This window comes from Podarcis pityusensis, assembly GCF_964106645.2.
Source record: "Podarcis pityusensis genome assembly, chromosome: 1".
Lineage (NCBI taxonomy): Eukaryota > Metazoa > Chordata > Lepidosauria > Squamata > Lacertidae > Podarcis > Podarcis pityusensis.
Genome location: NC_138028.1, coordinates 35,579,439 through 35,600,729, shown reverse-complemented (window position 1 = coordinate 35,600,729; position 21,291 = coordinate 35,579,439). Strand labels below are relative to the sequence as shown.

At 42.8% G+C, this 21,291-nt stretch overlaps 1 protein-coding gene across 3 annotated transcripts in view; it reads left to right on the top strand.

Moving 5' to 3' along the window:
- AKAP6 (A-kinase anchoring protein 6) overlaps nucleotides 1–21,291 on the top strand; it is a 241,769-nt gene that overhangs the window by 52,454 nt on the left and 168,024 nt on the right. The window lies entirely within an intron of this gene.

Genomic DNA, 21,291 nt, shown 5'->3' with positions numbered 1-21,291 from the left:
CCAGCCAAGTAGTTCCATTGACACAATGACTTCCAGCTGCTCAATGGAATTTCCCATACTCTTCTTCTCACTGCCTGTCCCCTAAATCTGCTCTGGGTGGACCCCTTACCTTCCAGAGCAAATATGATGAGGTATCAGGGGTACATGAGAAGAGGAGGGAGGAGAAGTTTTGTTTCATTTGTGCAAATGGAAATCTTTACCTTTTCAAAACTACTTGATTGGATACTGCCCTTTGTTTCCCAGCCTAGTAAGCACTTTTAGTTTTTGTTCACTATCCAGAGCTATGATTGCTGATTTCATTATACTTCCACTTTGGAAATGTTTCGTTAGTAGCATATGCCTGTAAGCTCAAATCAATAAATATGTCATTTATTATGTCATTGGGAGCTACATTTTTAAGAAAATCACGAAGCCATGCCAACTCTCCCTCCCACTTTGCTTAAATTAATAGTTGCTATTTTTGCCATCTTTCTCCAGTTTTCCATTCCTTTATGCAGCCTGGTAGCATAACTAACATTTTTGTCTTTTTACATGCATGTATTTCTGTTTATCCTAGTACTGGTTAATGTTGCCCTAGTTAATCTTTGTGGGTGTTCAAAGTCACAGTATACTCATATATACCCAAATACACATGGTATAATTTCTCTTTCTCCTCCCATAGGCTAATCTAGTTTCCTCAATGGCTTCGAAATCTTAGCTAGCAGTTGAGCTTTTAAGATTAAGGCAGGGATAAATAAGGAAAGTATTCGTGGGCAGATAATCCTTTTTGAGCATGCAAACACTTGCGGCTGAGTGATTACATACAATGTACTGACATGTACAATACAGGAAACAAAGTTTTTAATGCTACCTGTATTGGGAATAATCTTTTTCTTCCACCATTCTTTCCACCACCTTAGATGTATGGGGAATAATGTCTCTTTTAAAAACCACTTCTGCTGTGTCCTATTTTTGGATTGTTATCCAAAAGTTCTGGTTTCCTTTTTAATAAATGTAAATGCATTCAGTTTACACTTTTCCTCTCACCTATTTCTAAATTATGCAGACAGGGAAATTCCTTGGGTCATGGAAAAGTCTTTTAAAAAATTATCTTTTGCCTATGAAACTCTAAAGCAGGCATGGAGAACCTCTGAAAATAAGTTGTTGGACCACAACTCACCAACCGTTGGCCTTGCTGGGTGAGGCTAGTGGGAGTTGGAACAACGACTGGAGGACTGCAGTCCATCCTTCCCTCTGTGAAGCACCATGTTCATTGATGGACTTTCAAGAGCAAAGTGTTCCTGGGTGATTAACCAAAGTGTTATCATTCGTTTATAGCAGGCACCTCCAACCTGGTTACCTCAAGATGTTGTTGGGCTGTAACTCCCATAATCTCTGACTATGAATGTTAAAAGTAATAATAAATATTTTTAAAAGTAATAATAAATAATAAAATGGTCATTTGTAGCCAAGTGTAACACAGCCAAGTTGCACAGCTGACCCCATGAAGAGAAAGATGCTGTGGTCTTTACTGCTGCCCCATCATCTACTGCTCCTCTGTACGTCGTCATATGGGACCCCTCTAAGATCTTAAGTCTTTGTCTTCATCCTCAAGGCCCCATTCTAGCTGTACCACTGTCTCCTGCATGCAGTTGTCACAGTGAACCAATAATTTATACCCTTGAAATAAAAGGTCTTTTGCTTTTGATATTGCACGTTCAGCTCCTCCAGCTTTTTCCTTATTTCTCACTTTCCTAGTGTTTAAATAACACTTGAGTGTGCAAAGTTTTTAATTGTGCTTCCCTATTTTCTCTTTCCATTTTTCGGCAGCCAAAAGGTGCCACCTTCATTTTGTGATGCCATTCTGAAAATGCTGCGATGCCCTAGTGAGCTAGTGTAGAACTCTTTGCCACAAGCAGCTATTTAAAGCTTGCCTTTGATGTGCACATTTCTCGACTCTTGATACTTCCTCAAGCCAATTCTCGCCTGCCTCCTCTTCCCATCTGAGTTTGACCTTTACCAGCGTACGGTGTCTTTGATGCCGATGACTTTCTCTCCATCTCTGCTGACTGGGCCGCCTCACAGAGCAGGTCCTCCCTCCTCCTGTTGGGCCTGTGCCACCTATTGAAGGAAGAACAGTGGGGGGGGGGATGAATGCTGGGAAGAAAATTTGCTGCAGTGGGAGTGGATGGGAGCAGAAAAAACAGCCAAGCACAACAGAAAGCGCAGGCTGAGAGGACGTATCATGTTATACCTCTTCTAGCTCTCTGGCCGGGTGCATGCCAGAATGCAGCAAAATAATGACATGCCTATCCAAACTGCAGAACATCTTTCAGTGTTCCTGTTGTTCAAAACCCAAAGCAGTGGGCTTAATCCTATAAATCTTGTCTGCCAGGGATCAGGGCTTAGATTCCTCTTCACTGATGATGGAGGCAAAGACAAAACCTGAAAGAGAAGGGCGTGTGGGGCCAGACCCACAAGTGCTCCCATCAGATGAACCTGTGGGGCTGGGGTGTGTGTGTCCCACTCACAGTGTAACACGTGAACAAGCCTTTTTGTGTTTGCACAATGGTGCAAATGATGATGTTATTTATATGCCATCCATCTGACTGAGTTTCCCCAGCCAGTCTGGCTGGCTCCCAACAAAATTTTTAAAACACAATGAAACATCAACCATAAAAAACTTCCCTGAAGACAGCCTTCAGGTGTCTTCTAAAAGTCAGGTGTTTATTTCCTTGACATCTGATGGGAGGGAGTTCCACAGGGAGAGCAGCACTACCAAGAAGGCCCTCTGCCTGGTTCCCTGTAACCTCATTTCTCTCAATGAGGGAACCGCCAGAAGGCCCTCGGGGCTGGACCTCAGTGTCCTGGCTGAATGACAGGAGTGGAGACACTCCTTCAGGTATACAGGGCTGAGGCCGTTTAAGGCTTTAAACTTCAACACCAACACTTTGAACACTTTAAAGCAAACAGCTTAACAAGATTTTTCATTTGGAATGAACCAGCTGCTATTGCCTTCTTGTCTCTTTCTACCTTAAAACTATTGATTTCTTGAGAAACCTTAAATTGGAACACAATTGCTTTTGCAGTACTATGCTGGAAATAGCTGAAAATCTCAGTAAGCATATAGGTAGGGTCAGGTCTTTTTTTTCCTGCCTGGAACTCACTGGAACTCAGTTCTGACACCTCTCAGGTGAGCACCATTGCCATTATAAGAGAACAAGGGAGATGTTCCTGGTGAGTTCTGTCACCTCTTTTTCTAGAAAAACTTGCATTAGCCCAGCTATATTATAGATATAGCCTGACAGTCACCACTGAGAGGACTTCATTTTTCCCTCAAGGCTATTGCAGCACTCCATAGCACCACAAGATGGCCTAAGAGTCCAGTCAAGTTATTAATCTAATAATTCATTGGTTTGTGATTTCTATTTGTTTTATTGATGTAAGTATATTGATGGTGCTGTGTTGTTCACCTCCTTGATATTTTTTAAAATACTTGATGTTATAGAAATATTTTGAAATAAAATATAGCTCATCTTATTAGATAATGCATTACATTTACTACCCCTCCAATTATCCCCCCCCCCAATTTTCTCAGTTCTTTCAGCAGTTGCTCTGAGCGCCACTGTTATATCATGCAAAATAGCTCTTCCTTTAGACTTTGGTATTTTTTTTTGTAATGAGTATATAGCAGACGTTTACAGACAAGTGATCACAGTAAATAATCCTTTGTTCACTATGGGCCCTGAAACTGGCTTAGTGAGGTTTTAGCAACAGGCAAAGAGTGTTGAAAAGGAAGCAGTGTAAGAATTTGGGGCAGAGACCAGATGCTACTTTTAGTTAAGTATTTTTATTTACTTACTTAATTTAGGGGGGCAGCTGACCTCCTGCCACCCCCCCCGGCTATGTCCATGGGGGGTGGGAAAATGACACCATAAACCATTTTTAACCCCCCTATGTTTTCTGTCATCTTCTTACCATTGAAAGACTGCCTTATTTCTACAAGGCTGTAGAAGGGATGAAGTTTCTGCAGCCGTGGATGCCCTTAGTGCTTAGTGTGGTTTTGATATGGGCAGTTTTGATACCCATTTTTCCCCATTCCATGCATAGTCCTGTTGTGTCACTTACTTTCATTTCCCCCCTCTCAACTAAGAAGTACCCCAAATGCTGCAAGTTTCCCTCACAGGGAAAGCTGCTGCATCCATCCCCTTGATCATTTTGGTTGTCCTTTAGTAAACAAACAAGTCCTGTCAATGGAAGTGCAAGGACTCCTGCTGATGCTACAGGGCTTTGACCTCAAGGGCTTTCTCCCTAATCCTTCCCCTTTTACTTCCTGTAATCAGCTTGGGGGGGGGGGGAATCAGAGGAAACTCCCCAGAACAATGCACAAGGGGGTGAGGGAAGGTTGTTCTGCCTGGCAAGCTGAACTTTTTGCACTGATGCAGCAATTAACATAGTGCAACGTTGGATTCCTCCCAATATTAATAATAAATAGCAAGTAACAGAAAAACAAGTTGTAACAGATATATAATAGACTTTCAGTCCTCTGATCAGCAAAGCAAACTATCTTTGTAGAAGATTCTCTAAACCTTAAGCGTGTGTTTCAGTGTTCCTATATAACCCTTTGCTCCATGGATTGCAATCAAAGGAGCTACTTCGAAGTCAATGCCTGGAGGCTTCTGCTACTAATTCCATTGCTTCTTAGCTTGCATCGAAAACATGCATCTCCAGTTTTCTCTCTTAGATGCACAGAATTAAGCCTCTTTTATTGGTAATGGAGAAAAAGCAGTTTTCTTTTCCATTGCAATTGTGTCACAGCACCACCTAGTGCCTTTAGGAGAGTACAGAGGATTTTCTGTTTCTAGAGAACATCTTGCAAAAGTCACGCCACAATGCCTCGCCCACTGCAATACCTGTGCAGTCTTCATATGTTATTAAGTACATTTTTATCTCCCCATTCGTCCATGGAGCTCATGATGCCATACGTGGTTTCCCCCTCTCATTTTATCCTCACAGGAACAACCCCTGAGGTAAGTTAGGCTGATAGGGATGGCAGGCCTTGTGCAGCCAGCAAGATTTGTGGCTGAGTGGAGATTTCAACCTGGGTATTCCTGACCTTAGTCTAGATGTTAGCTACTACATCACTCTGACTTATTCTACTGTAAATGTGAATTCATTAAAAAAAATTTTTTTTATCTCACTCCACCACCTAAAACATCTTAATCACTTCCTACATAAACTATCTCTAGGCAGAGCAGGACATATCTGGTTAGTTGGGTAAAAAGTGCATCATACGAATAACAAAAAAAAAATTATGACAATTAAATTTCCATTTGTACTACAGACAGGGAATTTTGTACTTCTGTGTCTGAAACATGAGAAATAAAGTCCCACCAAACAGCATAAACATTTTATTTGGAGACATGCATTTTGTGTGTTCTTTTTTCCAGTGCAGTTAACAATAGACTGAGCACGGTTGAAGGAATTGGGTATGTTTAGCCTGGTAAAGAGGAGACTGAGAGGAGATAAAATAGCCATCTTCAAATATCTAAAGGGCTGTCACATTGAAGATGGAGCAAGCTTGTTTTCTCCTGCTCCGGAGGGTAGGGTCCTAACCAATGGCTTCAAGTTACAAGAAAGGAGATTCCAAACTAAACATCAGGAAGCACTTTGACAGTAAGAGCTGTTTTGACAGTGGAACAGACTCCCTCAGGAGGTGTTGGGCTCTTCTTCCCTCGAGGTTTTCAAGCAGAGGTTGGATGGCCATCTGTCATGGATGCTTTAGTTGAGATTCCTATATTGCAGAGGGTTGGATTAGAAGACCCTCAGGTCCAACTCTACGATTCTATGTGAACAAGTATAAATTTGTGTGGTGATGTAATGTTTAGAGTGTATGGACTAGGGAGATCCTGGTTTAAATCCTCATTCAACCAATGAAGCTCATTGGGTGACATTGGGCCAGTCACATTCTCTTAGCCTAGTGTACCTCAGAGTTATTGTGAAGCTAAGGGACACGGGTGGCGCTGTGGGTTAAACCACAGAGCCTAGGACTTGCCAATCAGAAGGTTGGTGGTTCGAATCCCCGCAACGGGGTGAGCTCCCGTTGCTCAGTCCCTGCTCCTGCCCAACCTAGCAGTTCGAAAGCGCGTCGAAGTGCAAGTAGATAAATAGGCACTGCTCCAGCGGGAAGGTAAACGGCGTTTCCGTGCGCTGCTCTGGTTCGCCAGAAGCGGCTTAGTCATGCTGGCCACATGACCCGGAAGCTGTACACCGACTCCCTCGGCCAATAAAGCAAGATGAGCGCCGCAACCCCAGAGTCGGCCACGACTGGACCTAATGGCCAGGGGTCCCTTTACCTTTAAGGGGAAGAGAGGAGAAAACTACTTATACTGCCTTGACTGCCTTGGAAGAAATGCAGGATATAAGTATAGTAAGTAAATAAACAGACTCCTTTCAAAATGTTCAACTGTTTTTCAGAAGTCCTGAGTGGCCAAGCAGTTGTCATATTTCTCCTGAGTATTTAACATTGGCTGCAAACCCTGGGTATTTTGAATCGTACACAAACTCAGATAGTTTGGTCTTCAGGGCTCCATTTCATAGCAACCCAAAGAGTCTGAAAAGGACAGCTGAATAATTTGATCTAGAAAGCCTAAAGGTCACGAATATGGGACATAGCAGCTGTTTTCATATAGGACATTTGGAGTGATGTAACCACAGTGCCTAGAAATGTCTGGAATGTGACCATTGCTTTAAGAAGGATTGGTAGGGAGGAACCAGTTTGAGCCTGTCTCCTCACCTTTTATATATATAGGAGACTCCATACTTTAAAGCATTGCTTGATTAAATCCTTAAGGGTAAAAGCTAAACTGCCATATCTGTCTGGCTGTTTAATCTCTCAGAAATGTTAGAAACGAGACTTCAAAATGAAATTTCTTTGCAGCAGGCCTTGCTGAGCTTACTTTGTGCTTTGTTAAAAGGAATGATGAAAATGGTATAGCGCAGGGATCTGGCTTTACTTAATCAATTACAACATACATGTGAAATGTCAGCTCAGATCTTATGATAATAGAACTGAGGAGCTCAAAACGCACAATTCCAAACTTAAAAGCTGCAGATAAAATCTATTTTGTGCTCTGCGTTTCTCTCTCTTTCAAAAAATAAAAAGTAAGCATAGCTGCAGAAATTATGAATAGTCTTTGTTTAGAATATTATATTTGCAGGTTTTCATTTGTCCTTTCCCCCCAAGGTTTCTAGCTGAGGCCTTGTGCAAATGATCTTCTTCTCTTTGGCTATCACTCATAGCCGAGTAGGATGGTCTTCCATAAACACGGTTTTAAAAATTAGTCCGTAAGTGACTGTGGAAGCCAATTCTGGATCCACACATCTTTCCACTGTGGGAACATAGGTTTCTGGCCATGGTGAGGGTTTGCCAAACGTGCCTTCCTCTTAGCACATTTGTTACAACATAAGAGCCTTGTTAAAAGGTAAAGGTAAAGGGACCCCTGACCATTAGGTCCAGTCGTGGCCGACTCTGGGGTTGTGGCACTCATCTCGCTTTATTGGCCGAGGGAGCCGGCATACAGCTTCCAGGTCATGTGGCCAGCATGACTAAGCCGCTTCTGGCGAACCAGAGCAGCGCACGGAAATGCAGTTTACCTTCCCGCCGGAGCGGTACGTATTTATCTTCTTGCACTTTGACATGCTTTCGAACTGCTAGGTGGGTAGGAGCTGGGACCGAGCAACGGGAGCTCACCCCGTTGCGGGAATTCGAACCGCCGACCTTCTGATCGGCAAGTCCTAGGCTCTGTGGTTTAACCCACAGCGCCACCCGTTTTCCTAAGAGCCTTGTTGGTTCACATCAAAGGCTTATCTAATGAAGCATCTTCTTTCCCTCAGTGTTCAACTCGATACTTATGAGAATCCCACAAGCAGAACGTGAAGGCAATAGCCTCTTCCACTGTTGTTCCCCAGCAGCTGAAGTTTAGAAATGGACGCATACCACCTTTGGACATGATTTGTGGCAATTAACAGCTTTATCCACTGTGGATTTGACTAAGCTCCTTTTGTTGTTGTTTAGTCGTTTAGTTGTGTCTGACTCTTCATGACCCCATGGACCAGAGCATGCCAGGCACGTCTGTCTTCTACTGCCTCCCACAGTTTGGTCAAACTCATGCTGGTAGCTTCGAGAACACTATCCAACCATCTCGTCCTCTGTCGTCCCCTTCTCCTTGTGCCCTCAATCTTTCCCAACATCAGGGTCTTTTCCAGGGAGTCTTCTCTTCTCATGAGGTGGCCAAAATATTGGAGTCTCAGCTTCAGGATCTGTCCTTCCAGTGAGCACTCAGGGCTGATTTCCTTCAGAATGGATAGGTTTGATTTGCAGTCCATGGGACTCTCAAGAGTCTCCTCCAGCACCATAATTCAAAAGCATCAAGCTCCTTTAAAGCCATGTAAATAGGTGGTCATCACGTATTGTGGAAGTGAGTTCCATAGTTAAACTATGTGCTGTGTTTAGAAGTACTTCCTTTTGTCTGACCCGAATCTCCCTTCATTCACATTTATTGCAATTTTAGTATAGTGAGAAGTAGAGGAAAAACTTTACTCTCCTTCCACTTTCTCCACAAAATGCATAATTTTATACACTTCTATCATGTTCCCTCTCACTTGCCTTTTCTCTAAACTAAAAAGCCCCAGATATTGTACCTTTTCTCTCCCAGGGGAGTTGCTCCATTCCCTTGGTCATTTTGGTTGCTCCTTCCTGAACTTTCTCCATCTCTATAACATCTTTTTTCAGGTGAGGAGACCAGAACCATATATAGTACATATAGGTGTGGCTACATTATAACATCATTATGATACTGCACCTTGTCTTGAGGGGAACATCGTTTGCAGCAAACTGTCTTCGGCCAGCCCTGAAATAGATGACTTCCTCTAAGTCTGCTGTGCCCAGCAAAGTGAAGGCATCTCTCATCTCATTTTTATCAAGCGAATAATAAAGGAAGCTATTAAACGTATTTTAAGCCTATTAATTAATCAAACGTTTTACATTCCTGAAACATACATATGTTTAAATGACAGCCTGTGAATCAGCCTGATGGATCGCCAAGAGCCCAAACTACACATGAAGCAAAAGTATCACCACAGATTTTCCTTTTTTAAAAAATGATTAAAAGGTAGTTTGGGCTAGTGGTTTTATACCATGAGAGTGTTAGGATATTTCCATTCCACCTTAAAAGGGAGCAGGCTTTGTGAGTCACAGAGTCTGCGTATTTCCTGTTCACAGGAAGTTTATGTTTTGTCTATTGCTTTCGTTTCTCTCTGTGCCTGAGACACCGAAGCAGGCAGTCATGTTTTCTTTGTTCTGACCAGCGCTGAATAAAATTGTAAATAATGCTCTCCTGAGTGCATCTTTCGCTGTGCATTATCTGCTGATAGAGCGTGCATCAGCTCTGGAATGTGGCAAGCTATTTCTGGAGCTCGTGTCGCTAATTGCTGACACTGTATCTACCAGAGATCGATGGATCGTCCGGAGGCGACGTGGAGTCATGATGGACTTTGTCTCCCTGGCAGTATCCCAACAGAGAGGACCCTTCCACCCGGGAGAATTCACTCTTCACTTGGTCAACAATGCTTTGGCAAAAGTCATCTATCACCTCATAGATATTAACTGGTATTAACTGATATTATAGTGATGCTTGGCAGTGATGTGTTTAGCACCATATGCAGTCTGGTTTTAAAACTGATGCTGTGCACATGCCTTCTTCTCATATGGAGACATGCTAACCAAGCTTTTCCTCCTCTGCTGCACCTCCTTTGGACAAATGTCAGCAACGGAGAGGTCGATGTCCTCATAACCATGCAAAGTTCTAAACTTTGCAGGGAATAGAGGCGGACTTAGGGGAGCGCGAACAGTTTGTCTGCACTGGGCACCAAGCCGAGAGGGTGCTGCAGGGGCCGTGGCAGCAATGGAAGGCGAGAGTCAGGGCACCCCAAATTTTGGTGTAGCACAGGGCACCACTGAAATTTGAAAGCCCAAAGTCCGCCACTGCAGGGAACCTCCACCAGCACAGCAGGGGCCCCTCTAGGCCAGGCATAGGCAAACTCGGCTCTCCAGATGTTTTGAGACTACAATTCCCATCATCTCTGACCACTGGTCCTGTTAGCTAGGGATCATGGGAGTTGTAGTCCCAAAACATCTGGAGGGCTGGGTTTGCCTATGCCTGCTCTAGGCTAATGGTTGGGCCTTTCCTCTACCCCCTTACCTAGCTGCTACAAAAGAGAACAAAATCCAGAGTTGTGTGTGTGAGCTGAGCTGGAAGCAGACTGAAAGGCCGAGACATAGAGGCATGCTTGTTCTGTTCTGAATCCCAAGCTGGGAGATCTGTTAATGCTGTGAGCTGCTCCATCTTATGTTCAGCTTATATATGTGTGTAAATAAAACCATGTATCCTAGAGACACTGCAATTTCTGCCGACCTTCAGTCCAAGGGGGAAAAAAGAGCACTGAGAAAGTACTGGAACCTCTCACCGCTTGGAGACTAGGGTGGCATCTAACAATATGTTTTACATTTTTATCACTATATATCACTTAGAAAGTTCTGGGTAGAAAAATGCTCATAATCGAGATGGTGTATAATGAAACTTGTCCCCGGTTACAGTAACAGTTCTGCTGTAAATCTCAGATTTCAAAACACGTGTGCACATTCATGCTGAGGTGGTCTACTGTGTGCAATGCCAGCCACGCTGTTCACTCTCTCCAGTTACTTCATCTGGATGCTTCAACAGCTGATTTAGTGCTGCTTTTTTAAAAGTATTAACGCTAGGGTGTTTTTTTTCTCCTTTCGGTTTTGCCTAAAAACCAGTTAATTTCCCAATCAATGAATAACGTTGCATTTCTAGCAGTTTGAATGACAAGATCAGCCCAAGGTTTCTGTATCTCTAGCACCAGCTCAGCCCTGGGAAGGGATGGGCAACCTGTGTCCCTTGAGAAGTTACTGAGAGTACAACTCCCATCATTCTTGAATGTTGGCCATCTATGAACATTGACCGTGCTTGCTAGGGCTAATGGAAGTTGGAATCCAAGAATGTCTGGAGGTGATTTGATAGTGGTGCCCATAGGGGTCATTTATATGTCTCCTGCAATTTCACAAATGAGAGTTTGGTAAAGGACCGCTTGTAATTGTGCACATTGTAACAACCATATGCTTTACCACCATGTGGAAGTGGACCAGGGCCAGTGTCAGAATCCAGCATCCTTGGGTGGCTTCTGGGGCATCAGTCTCCGATTGTGACCCATTATCTCGGAACACATTCTGAAGATTGTACAAACCATCGTTAATTAAGAAACCAGGATCTCAAGCCATGGGACCTGATTTGGTACCCTGGTTGGTTAATTCACAACAGTTTGTACAATTCCCATCTTCAGACAAACCATAATCAGAGGCTAAGGCTGTCCATGGTTACTGACCATATGGTCTGCCTTCATTGTTCAAGGCAGAATGCTAGGAAGATTCCTATGGGCATCTGGTTGGCCACAGTGAGAATCTCATGCAGGGCAAGAATGGGCCGGACCAAGCAGGGCTCTTATATTCTTAAGCTTTTGATTTCCTTCAGGAAAGTGTGAAGGAGGAAGAAGGGGAGGGGCAACGCACAGACCCAAAGCCTGCTGAAGCTTGTACATATAAGATGACAAACTACATCTAATTCGAGCTTGTGATATCTACTGTCACCCTGTCTTTATAACTGTTAGATCTAGGCACAAAAACTATCCTTTCTGAGAACTTTCTGAGTTTGGGCTTCCAGGAGCAGAAAGAGGGAGAGGTGATTATTGCCTATTCCCCATTTATCCTGCAATGTACTTTTATCTACATTATGTTAGGATATAGTTCTGTTCCACCTTAAAGGATCAGGCATGATTGTTGTGTATCACATGCCTGTTTACTTCCAGCTCTGCTGGGAACTTCCATTTTGTATATAGCTTTTGCTCTGGCTGTTTTCCTGGACACGGAGGCAAGCAGTCATGTTTTTCCTTTGTTCTGAACTATGTTGAATAAAGCTGTAAACATGCTCTCCTGTCTGCATCCTTTCGTTGTGGAGACTCTGCTGAAAGGGTCTGCACCGGTCTTGGAATGTCTCTGAGGCTCGTGCCACTACTTGACTGATGCAGTTCTACGGGAGACCAGTGATTGTCCGGAGACGACTGGGGGCCTGCCTGATGCCTCCGTCTTCCTGGCAGTATCCCAACACATTATTTACAGTTAACCTGCAATCCACCCATGCACTTCCTCCCATCATAGGTACCAACTCCCTGGGGCCCTGGGTGCCCAAGCACCAACAAAATCCCCCATGGAGGAGATGGGCACCCACAAATTCCAGTGCCAGGGTTATGCATGCTGCATGGCACCCACAGCCCTGGGCGTCCACGGCCGCGGGGCCAAGTCAGCACTCCCGCCTCCCAAGCTGTTCCCAATGCTCCTCCGGCCATCTGGAGCAGACTTGTGGGACGGTACGTGGGGCTGCAGCTGGAAGGGTGCCCACTCAGCCCTTTCTGTTCCTTGCAGCCCCATCTGGATCAAAAGACATACCGTTGGTTACAACCCTATGCTATTTATGTATGTACAAATAGAATTGTACCACACTGGAGTTAACTCTGGGAGAACCCACAAAGTTCTCTTGTAATAAAGTTTTAGGAGCTTCTAAGCTGAGGATTTCTCGAGCAATATGTAACTCCCACTCCTGCCCCGCTCAGAACCCAGCACAGTATTTCATATTGCTGCAAAAGCCAGCAGTCACGAATGTCCATTTATTATTTGAGTGTCCTCTCGTGAGTCACTGCACTGGGGAAGTCAAGTCTGCTGTGAACAAACTCTTCCGATCTTATGATCGGCCGCGTCCTGAAAGAATCTAAACGATCTGATTTTAAGTCTACTGACCTTAGTTTTACATCACTGGAACTTTTAAAGACTTGTAGCCCAATCCTATGCAAATTGACTTTTTGTGTAAATCCCCAGGTTTGCAAGAGCACTTTACCCAGAGAACCAGCGTGGTGCAGTGGTTAGAGCGTAATATGAAGACCTGGGAGACTGGGGTTCAAATCCCCACTCAGCCATGAAGCTCACTGAGTGAACTTGAGCCAATCACTGTCTCTCAGCCTAATCTACTTCACAGGGTTGTTGTGAGGTTAAAATGGGAAGTGGGAGAATCATGTGTGCCACCTTGGAGGAAAGGTGGAATATAAATGTAATAATAATAATAATAATAATAATACCCCAGGGTTTAGGACTGCAGCATAATAGCACAAGCTTCTTTCTGTACATTTACTCAGAAGCAAGTCCCACTGAGTTCAAAGGGGTTTACTTCCAAGTAAGTGTGCACAGCACTGCAGCCTAAATCATGTTATTGGGGGTGGGGAGAAAAGAAATGTAGTACTTGTAGGTCCATAAATATATCCAAATCTGAAACTTTATTATCAGCTTTGTACTGTAACCAAGTGACCGACTTATATTAGATTCCCTTTTGCCATCTTGGTGCTCAGCTAACATTCTGCTGGAACTTATGTCAGTGACTAAAATAACCCAACTAATTTCAAGCGGCAAGTGTCTAGTGAGTTACCAGTCTGAGATCCGTATGTCTGAGAAAACATTATTGTAGCTCAGAAACTTCAGGAGAAGGAAAGAGGCTTTAATTTAATCTGGGAAATAACCTTGTGCAGAAACTTTTTTTAAAAAATCATTTGCTATGTTTTAAATTTGTTCATTGCAAAGCAAAAGCAGTTGCCGGAGAACTGAAAATGGATCTGGCTGTGACTTGTCTGGATTTTATATTGGCATGTTTCCTGAATTACTAGCTCTGCTTTGACCGAGAGGAAGAAAAAAAATGGGGGGACTGTGAATTTTCTGCTAAATGGGTGAATGAAAACCCTCCTTTGGAAACAATTAAGGTAGGACGTGATGTAGTGGGAAATAATTAACAAAACGTGGGCTTTGGCACGATCTAAGAATGCCAGATTTCAGAGTTTAGCCTCTGCAAATGCTTTCTTGTACTGTACCTTTTAAGTGGGGATCATGTTTCATGTCTATGAACTTTTACTTTGGTCTGCAAGAGTGTACCTCATTCCTTTGCATACTGTAATTTCTGCCAAGTCTAGGTGCTTAATTACTCTATATTTAGACTACCTTGTTGAAGGATAGGTCCACCACCCCATTTGTTGTTTCTGATTTAATAACTTTTACATCAAGCTTCTGTGATAACTCTTCAACATGCTCTTTGATCATTTGTGTGATTAGGTATGTGTGAAGGGACGGAAGCAGCACTATAATTTGCTTAAATGCTTGCTGTCAGATTCAAGTGCTGCTTTCGTGTTTTTGATAAGAGTGCTATGCCTTTTTAATTCTAACAGTATTCTTTGGAAAGGTCCAAGTCGGTATACAGTAGTGATCTTTACACTAAATAAGTACATGTCTTGTGAATCTTTACTCTGATGTGTGCAGGCAATAGTCTATGTCTGTTCTTTACTGAGCGTTCATTCTGATTCATTTGCGGGGTAGCTGTTATATGACTGTGCACTCATTCTGATGATATTCCCATTCACCAGTCATCCACCCAGACTTTTCAGTGCATTTCCCTGTCACTTTCCTAACTGCAAAAAGTCCTTTAGAAAAAAAGCAGCGGATTTGTTGTGCTATAGTGACAGAACTCTTTAATCCACTTTCATTGCACAAGCCTACGTTTCCAGTATGCACTTGAATAACTCCTGCAAAATAGTAACAGTCTGGATGTAAAAACGAGAAATATATATTTTCATAATGGCCAATTGTTTTAACAGAAGAGGCTGTGTTCCATTGACTTGCACCCTTGTTTTATTTTGGGGTAAATTGTATGGTTATTCCTTTGATATCAGTAGGTTTGAGTTTTATATTTAATCACCCTTAGTAGTGCATATTGCAGACACTGCCATATCCAGCAGCAGTTTCTTCCACATATGTAGCCATTGGGTATCATTTCACTCAACCTGGATAAGTCAGTGGCTTTGCAAGCTGCCCATGTTTTCTTCATGATTTCATTTAAATGCATTTAACACAACTAAGACTGCAAGACGTGGTGTTAATTGCATCCATGCAGTTAATGTGCATGTTTTTGTTACTGAAAACAGCAGACACTGAAAAGCCTTGAGTAGCCACAGAACCATGAAGTTGGAAAAGGGAAAATTAACTCTTTCTCTTCCATATTCCCACCAACAATTGTCTTCCTGAATTTATTTACATTTCAAGGGAAGCTTACATTTGCTCTAGTGGAAACTTTACTTTGGAATACAATATTTGCATTGGGAGAATCAGATTTATTAGTCAAAATATTTTGTCCTATATTTTTTGTTTGTAAAAGAAGGGATGACCTTTGCTAGTGAAATGAAGATCATTCTATAGTTGCTTTTCCATATAGTTATCAAGTATGCCATTTAGAGTTGGTCTGATGTGATCCTTTCTCCCTGGGCATGTTTGTACTGGAGTAGAGCATGTTTGTGAACCTACCAAGTGCAGAAAATGAATAAAATGTATTCTTCTTGAATTAATAACCTTGGGGGGGGGGGGATAGGGCAGGTCTAGAACAAATCCAGTAAAGAGACATTGCTGTGCATTAGATATTTTAAAATGCAATATTAATGGAATACGGGAACAATCAGGTTTACGTTCAAAATCTCCTTGTCTTTTCACAAACCGGAGTTGACCTTAGAAATATAGTGTATGGTTTTAATGCATTCTAAAGACTATAGGATCATATATAACTTAATATGCTGAAGAGTGTTCTCTACCCATTGGAATTAAATTTATGTTGATTAGAAAATTGCCAACCTTGTTGTTGCTTCCAGTATATATGTATAGTTTGCTCTTTACTAGTGTGGCTATTTATTTTTATTTGAGTAGGTTTTTATTTTCTGTTTGTTACTTGAAACCTCATTATTTCAAGGGCCATAGTTGCCTCACCCGGAAATATCTCTCATTCCACCAACTTGGCACGTTTCCTCTGGGGGCAGCTGACATCAAAAGGAATGCCTATCTAGTTCTATTGGATTTACTTGTATAGGAAGATGGCTTGCCCAACCCCTTGGTGGCTCTCCTTTTGGAAATAACACCTACAAACCAACGCTGGAGCAAACACTTAAAAGCTTCTCACAGTTTGTTATTTTGTATGCAACTGATATTATGATCATGCCTGACCAGCAAGTTTATGCACTCTCTGTAATTATTTTAGCTTGCAGTCCTAACCCAAGGCTGGATTAAGGTGGTTGGAAACCATCTGCTGTGGATGCAGAGACCGGTAACTCATAACTGCTGCTTCCGTGTTGTTCCTCTGGGATGCAAGCCATGTGAACGACACTAAGCATTTCATTTTTGCAAGAGGCAGGCAGTTCCGATCATGAGAATGTGGTCACAGCGTGTTCGTTAAACAGCTTGCTCATACACACCAAACCTACTTGTCATCACAGGTTTTACTAACTAGTGGCTGGTCGCAACATGTTTGCCATACACTCATAATGACAAAAGGAAGGACAAGAGCACATGTAACATCGTGACTCATAGACTGAACTAGGGAAGCCCCTCCTGGCTCAGATCTCCATTCTATCAACACTTACTATGTTGCCTTAGTAAGCCACCATAACTTTTCCCACCCAACAATCAATAGTGAATGGGTAAGTGGAGGCAAAAAGCGCGTGTTTTTCTGAACACGTGCAGAGAGTCTGCACCCAAACAAACTGTGTGTGTATTTAGTTCTGGACACATGCTCTGTTAGCAAGAAAAACCCAGGGCACAGATCATCCGGTCAGAGCCCTTGTGCGTATGGCTTGTGCCTTGCTTTGTACATTGCTATGGATGAATGATTCCCTGTGCTTGATGATGGGCCTAGCACTTCTCCCCACTAAGAACTACCCTGGTGTAAATTATGGCTCCTTCTCAGGGTGGAGCCTGATGGCAAGATAACCAGATCAGAAGGCCATGTGACTGGTCTGATCTTTGGACAGGTTCAGATGGTCACATGGAAAATTAGTGGACATGATTCTGAATCCCACCACCATCTCCATCCATTAGTTTGCCCTGGGGAAAAGGGCTTATTTCTTGGCTTCAGCTCCCCATTTGCAATATGGGAATAATAACACTGACCAACTTCACTGGGCTGTTGTAGGGATTATTGACGTAATATTTACGAACTGCTTTGAACACCCATAAGTTGCTGTGCAAGTTCTAAGCATCACTCTTGTTATTTTCTGAAAGGAATCAATTCCTTATTATACAGCAACAGCACCAACCCCATTTTCACTGACAGATAACTGGGTTAATAACTTTTCTCTCTGGGTCAGTAAAGCAACGGTATTATAGCGTTCTGACTCCATCTGAACATGAAAGTGTGTTTTTTAAACGTTCTATGATATCTCTTAAGTTTAGCCTGGAATTTCAATCCCTGGAGGAATCTATAATATTATTAAAATAAACTTCAACAAGGCAGACACACTCTTAAACCATGAATTTGTTTTGCATGTAAGCTTGTCATATGCAATGAGTAAAGGCTTATTTCTTGCAGGGGGTTTACCACAAGATCAAAGAACATAAACCAAAGTACATTTGCTTCTGTCACTGTTGTTAACTGTGGTGCACTAGAACCTTTCATCTCCCACTAGACTTCACATATGTCTCAGTCGTGTTGTATCTATCTCTAGGGAAAACACTACCAGCGTTTCGGTTTAAAACTTGTTAGAAAAAGCTAGATTCGAGCAGACCCTAGGAATGTCTAGCTGCATTCCTATGTACACTTAACTGAGAGTCAATCCCATTGAATTCATAGAGACTTGCTTCCAAGTAAACACACTTAAGATTGTCAGTCTGCAGGCTGCAGTGTTTATACTGGATTTTTGTTTAATGAACATGGAGGGCTCTGACTTTGGCTGACAGATAGTAGCAGCTGTAACTTATTGGATCAGCTGTCCTTTGGATGGAGATAAATGGACAGTTGGTCTTGTACAGATGCAGCCCCTACACTCTGAGAAATTCCATGCTCAAAGATGCTTCTGTACAGCCTATCAACTCATTGCAGGAAACCACATGGTTTTATAAGCATGTGCCTGACTTAGGTTTTAGATAAAAACAAGTCTACTAAAGTGCTCAAGTCTTCAGAGCTCTATTTAAAAAATAACAACAACCCTGTTCTTGATGGCCGCTCTTGCAATATGATAACAGGGATGACAGCACAAATTGCCTTCCAGACTCTCATATGGCATGCTGGTCTGCCTTATTTCAGAGTCATTAATTGCACATACTTTAATTGTCCCTTGTGAAATGGTATGAACAGTGCCAGGTTAACAAATAAGCAGAATAGGCACCAGCTTATGGGCCCCACTCCTTTTAGGGCCTTGCAACAACAGATCGAAATAATTTTGATTTGATCTTGAAAGATAATTACAACCAAGATTTCATAGTCAATGCTATTCCACTAGAGTGCATGCACGAGCCCCCCACCCTCCCTGTCGAGATTTCAACTGCCTAGGGGCCTCCACAGGGTTTAATCTGGCACTGGGTATGAAGCTGTATGGTCTGCCTACTTTAACAGTGTATAACCCCATCTGGTATTAATGTTTCATTGTTTGTTTTTGTGAAAAACATCCCTATTTGCATAGCAGTCATTATGATATAAAGTGGAACGTGGGATGTTTTTTCTGTCTGTGGATGGAGCATGTGATATAATTTTTACTTCTCATTTAGGAATGCCTTAGTATGAATATCAGCTCTAAAAGTAATAATTCAAATAAAGAACTTATTTTTTATTTAAAAAAATCCTTAGTGTAATAGGATTACTAGGTAAAAAAAGGTAAAGGACCCCTGGAAAGTTAAGACCAGTCAAAGGGGACTATGGGGTTGTGGCGCTCATCTTGCTTTCAGGCTGAGGGAGCCAGCATTTGTTCAGATATCTTTCCAGGTAATGTGGCCAGCATGACTAAACCACTTCTGGTGCAACGGAAAACCATGACGGAAACCAGAGCACATGGAAATGCTGTTTACCTTCCCGCCACAGCAGTACCTATTTATCTACTTGCACTGACGTGCCTTCGAACTGCTAGGTTGGCAGGAGCTGGGACAGAGCAATGGGAGCTCACTCTGATTCGAACGGCCAACCTTCTGATCAGCAAGTCCAAGAAGCTCAATGGCTTAGACCACAGCACCACCCACGTCCCATGCAATAGGATTACTAGTTGACTGCTGTGAAGGACACTTGTTAAGTATTGGAGGAAGGACAAAATGTCTGCTTAATAGTCAGTGGCTAGGCTTGCCATACACCTCAGTTGTTGGGGAAATTGCGGGTGAATGTCTCAGGATAGCTGGTTGATATTTTCACAATGGAAGTGATATAGAGATCTCCTGGGGTAACACACCTCCTGCTTTCCACAGTTAGGATTATGTGAGTCAGAAGTGTGTGTGAAGAGAACAGAAGCAAGTTTGGGGATGGTGGCCACATTTCAACACAATTCCAAGCCAAAAACAATGGTTAAGCAAATTAGCTTGTGGATGAAGTGTGCACACACAGCTCAAACTCCCCCACTTTGATCCTATCTGAAGCAAAGGTTTGTTCGTGGTTATCGTTCATGGTTTATTTTGGGAGAAACAAGCTTCCCCACTCCCTGCTGCTTTCCTTCTGGGTCCCATCTTTCCTTACTGCATCCGAGGATTAGAGAGGCCTGGCATCTACAAACTCATAACATAACTCATAATATTGTGACAATGACCAGTGGTGGTTAATTCCTCTTTTAAATGTAGTGTATTGGATTCATGATATTACATGCAGAATGATCTCAGATATTCCTGAGATTCTCCCTATAGTTAGATTCCAGTAGTGACTGAGATACAACATTGGTATTGGTTGATTTCTGGAAATAACTGTTGCTTTCTTTGTACTGTATTTGAAATAGATTACCCCTTTGAACCTAAATGCTCTTCCATTAAACATTGCATAGGAAATGTCATAGAAGTTTTGCCTCCTGCTTCCCTCTTTTCATTCTGGAGAATGCTCACTTGGCGTCAGGTCATATTTGAGATATTTGGCATACCCTTGAAGCAATGAAAGAACTCAAGAGGAGGGAGGCTGAGGCTGTTCTGTTAATGTGTAACACCAGTTGACTCTTGCTGTGTGGATGACATAGTGAGGCCTACAGCCAGTAGCAACTGTTACTGTTATTGGCGTATGTGGTTTTCCAAAGCCTTTCCAATGTCAGCCAGACACACTCCACTCCATCCAGGAAAACAAGGCATTATCAGAATTCAGGGACAAATTTCAGCCCAAGGGGAAACAGCCAAGGAGGTTGCAAAGCAGCACTGGTAAGGTCATGGGGAAGGAGGTGTGGCTGGGAATGTCACCCAGACCTATGTAAACAGCTCTGAAGTAATGTCCAAATTACCCTCCAACCAAGTTAATTAACATAAAACACTTATTTTTCCTGAGAGGTATTTTATATATTTATAGGATAGATATTCCTCTGAATAGAGTTCAGAAACTTCAGCTGGACATTACAGTACTTCAGAGCTGCGTCTGGGTGACATTCCAGCCACCCATGACCCATGGAACTTGTCCCTGAATTCTGATAATGCCTCTTGTTTTCCTGGATGGAGCGGAGCATGTCAGTGTGTATAGAAACTAGCCTACTGCGTAAAAGCAAATTTCACATTGTTGTTCTTTTTGCCCCCTTTTGCCTCCGTCCCCACCAACCACTAGGATGTGGTCTCTGGAAGGTTGCCCAGAAAGGAATGTGGCCCTTAAACTGGAAAAGTTCCCCCCTCCCTGCTCTGCTGTAGATCAGTCTTGCAAGCCAGATCCTAATATGTCACAGAGTTCAGGTACACAGGGCAAATAGCTACAGATTGTTCAGTCAAGTAAGCCAGATTATATGCTTGAAGAGAAGGCACCACCCCTCAAATACAACCCATAGGAAAATGCCTTCTCAATGCCAAAGATGATAGCTTTTGTGGAAGTTTGTAGGAGCATCAGAAATGGTCTCAGATGATGTGTGCATCATAAAAGAGAGAATCAAGGACTGGGCAGAGGAGGAATGGTGGAGACCACCTCCCCAGCCTGACCCTTCCAGAGAAGAAGAAGATAGTTGAGAATTACAACAGGGGTTTGAGGGAGGTCACAGCTCAGAGGCAGATGAGGGGAAAAGTTGGGAAATAATGGGAGAGGAAGAGGAAGCACCAGGGGCCAACAGCTGATGGACACAGTGTCTTTAGAAAGCATTCCAGACCCCCCTCTCCCAGAACCCAGTGAGCCTTGAAAGTAG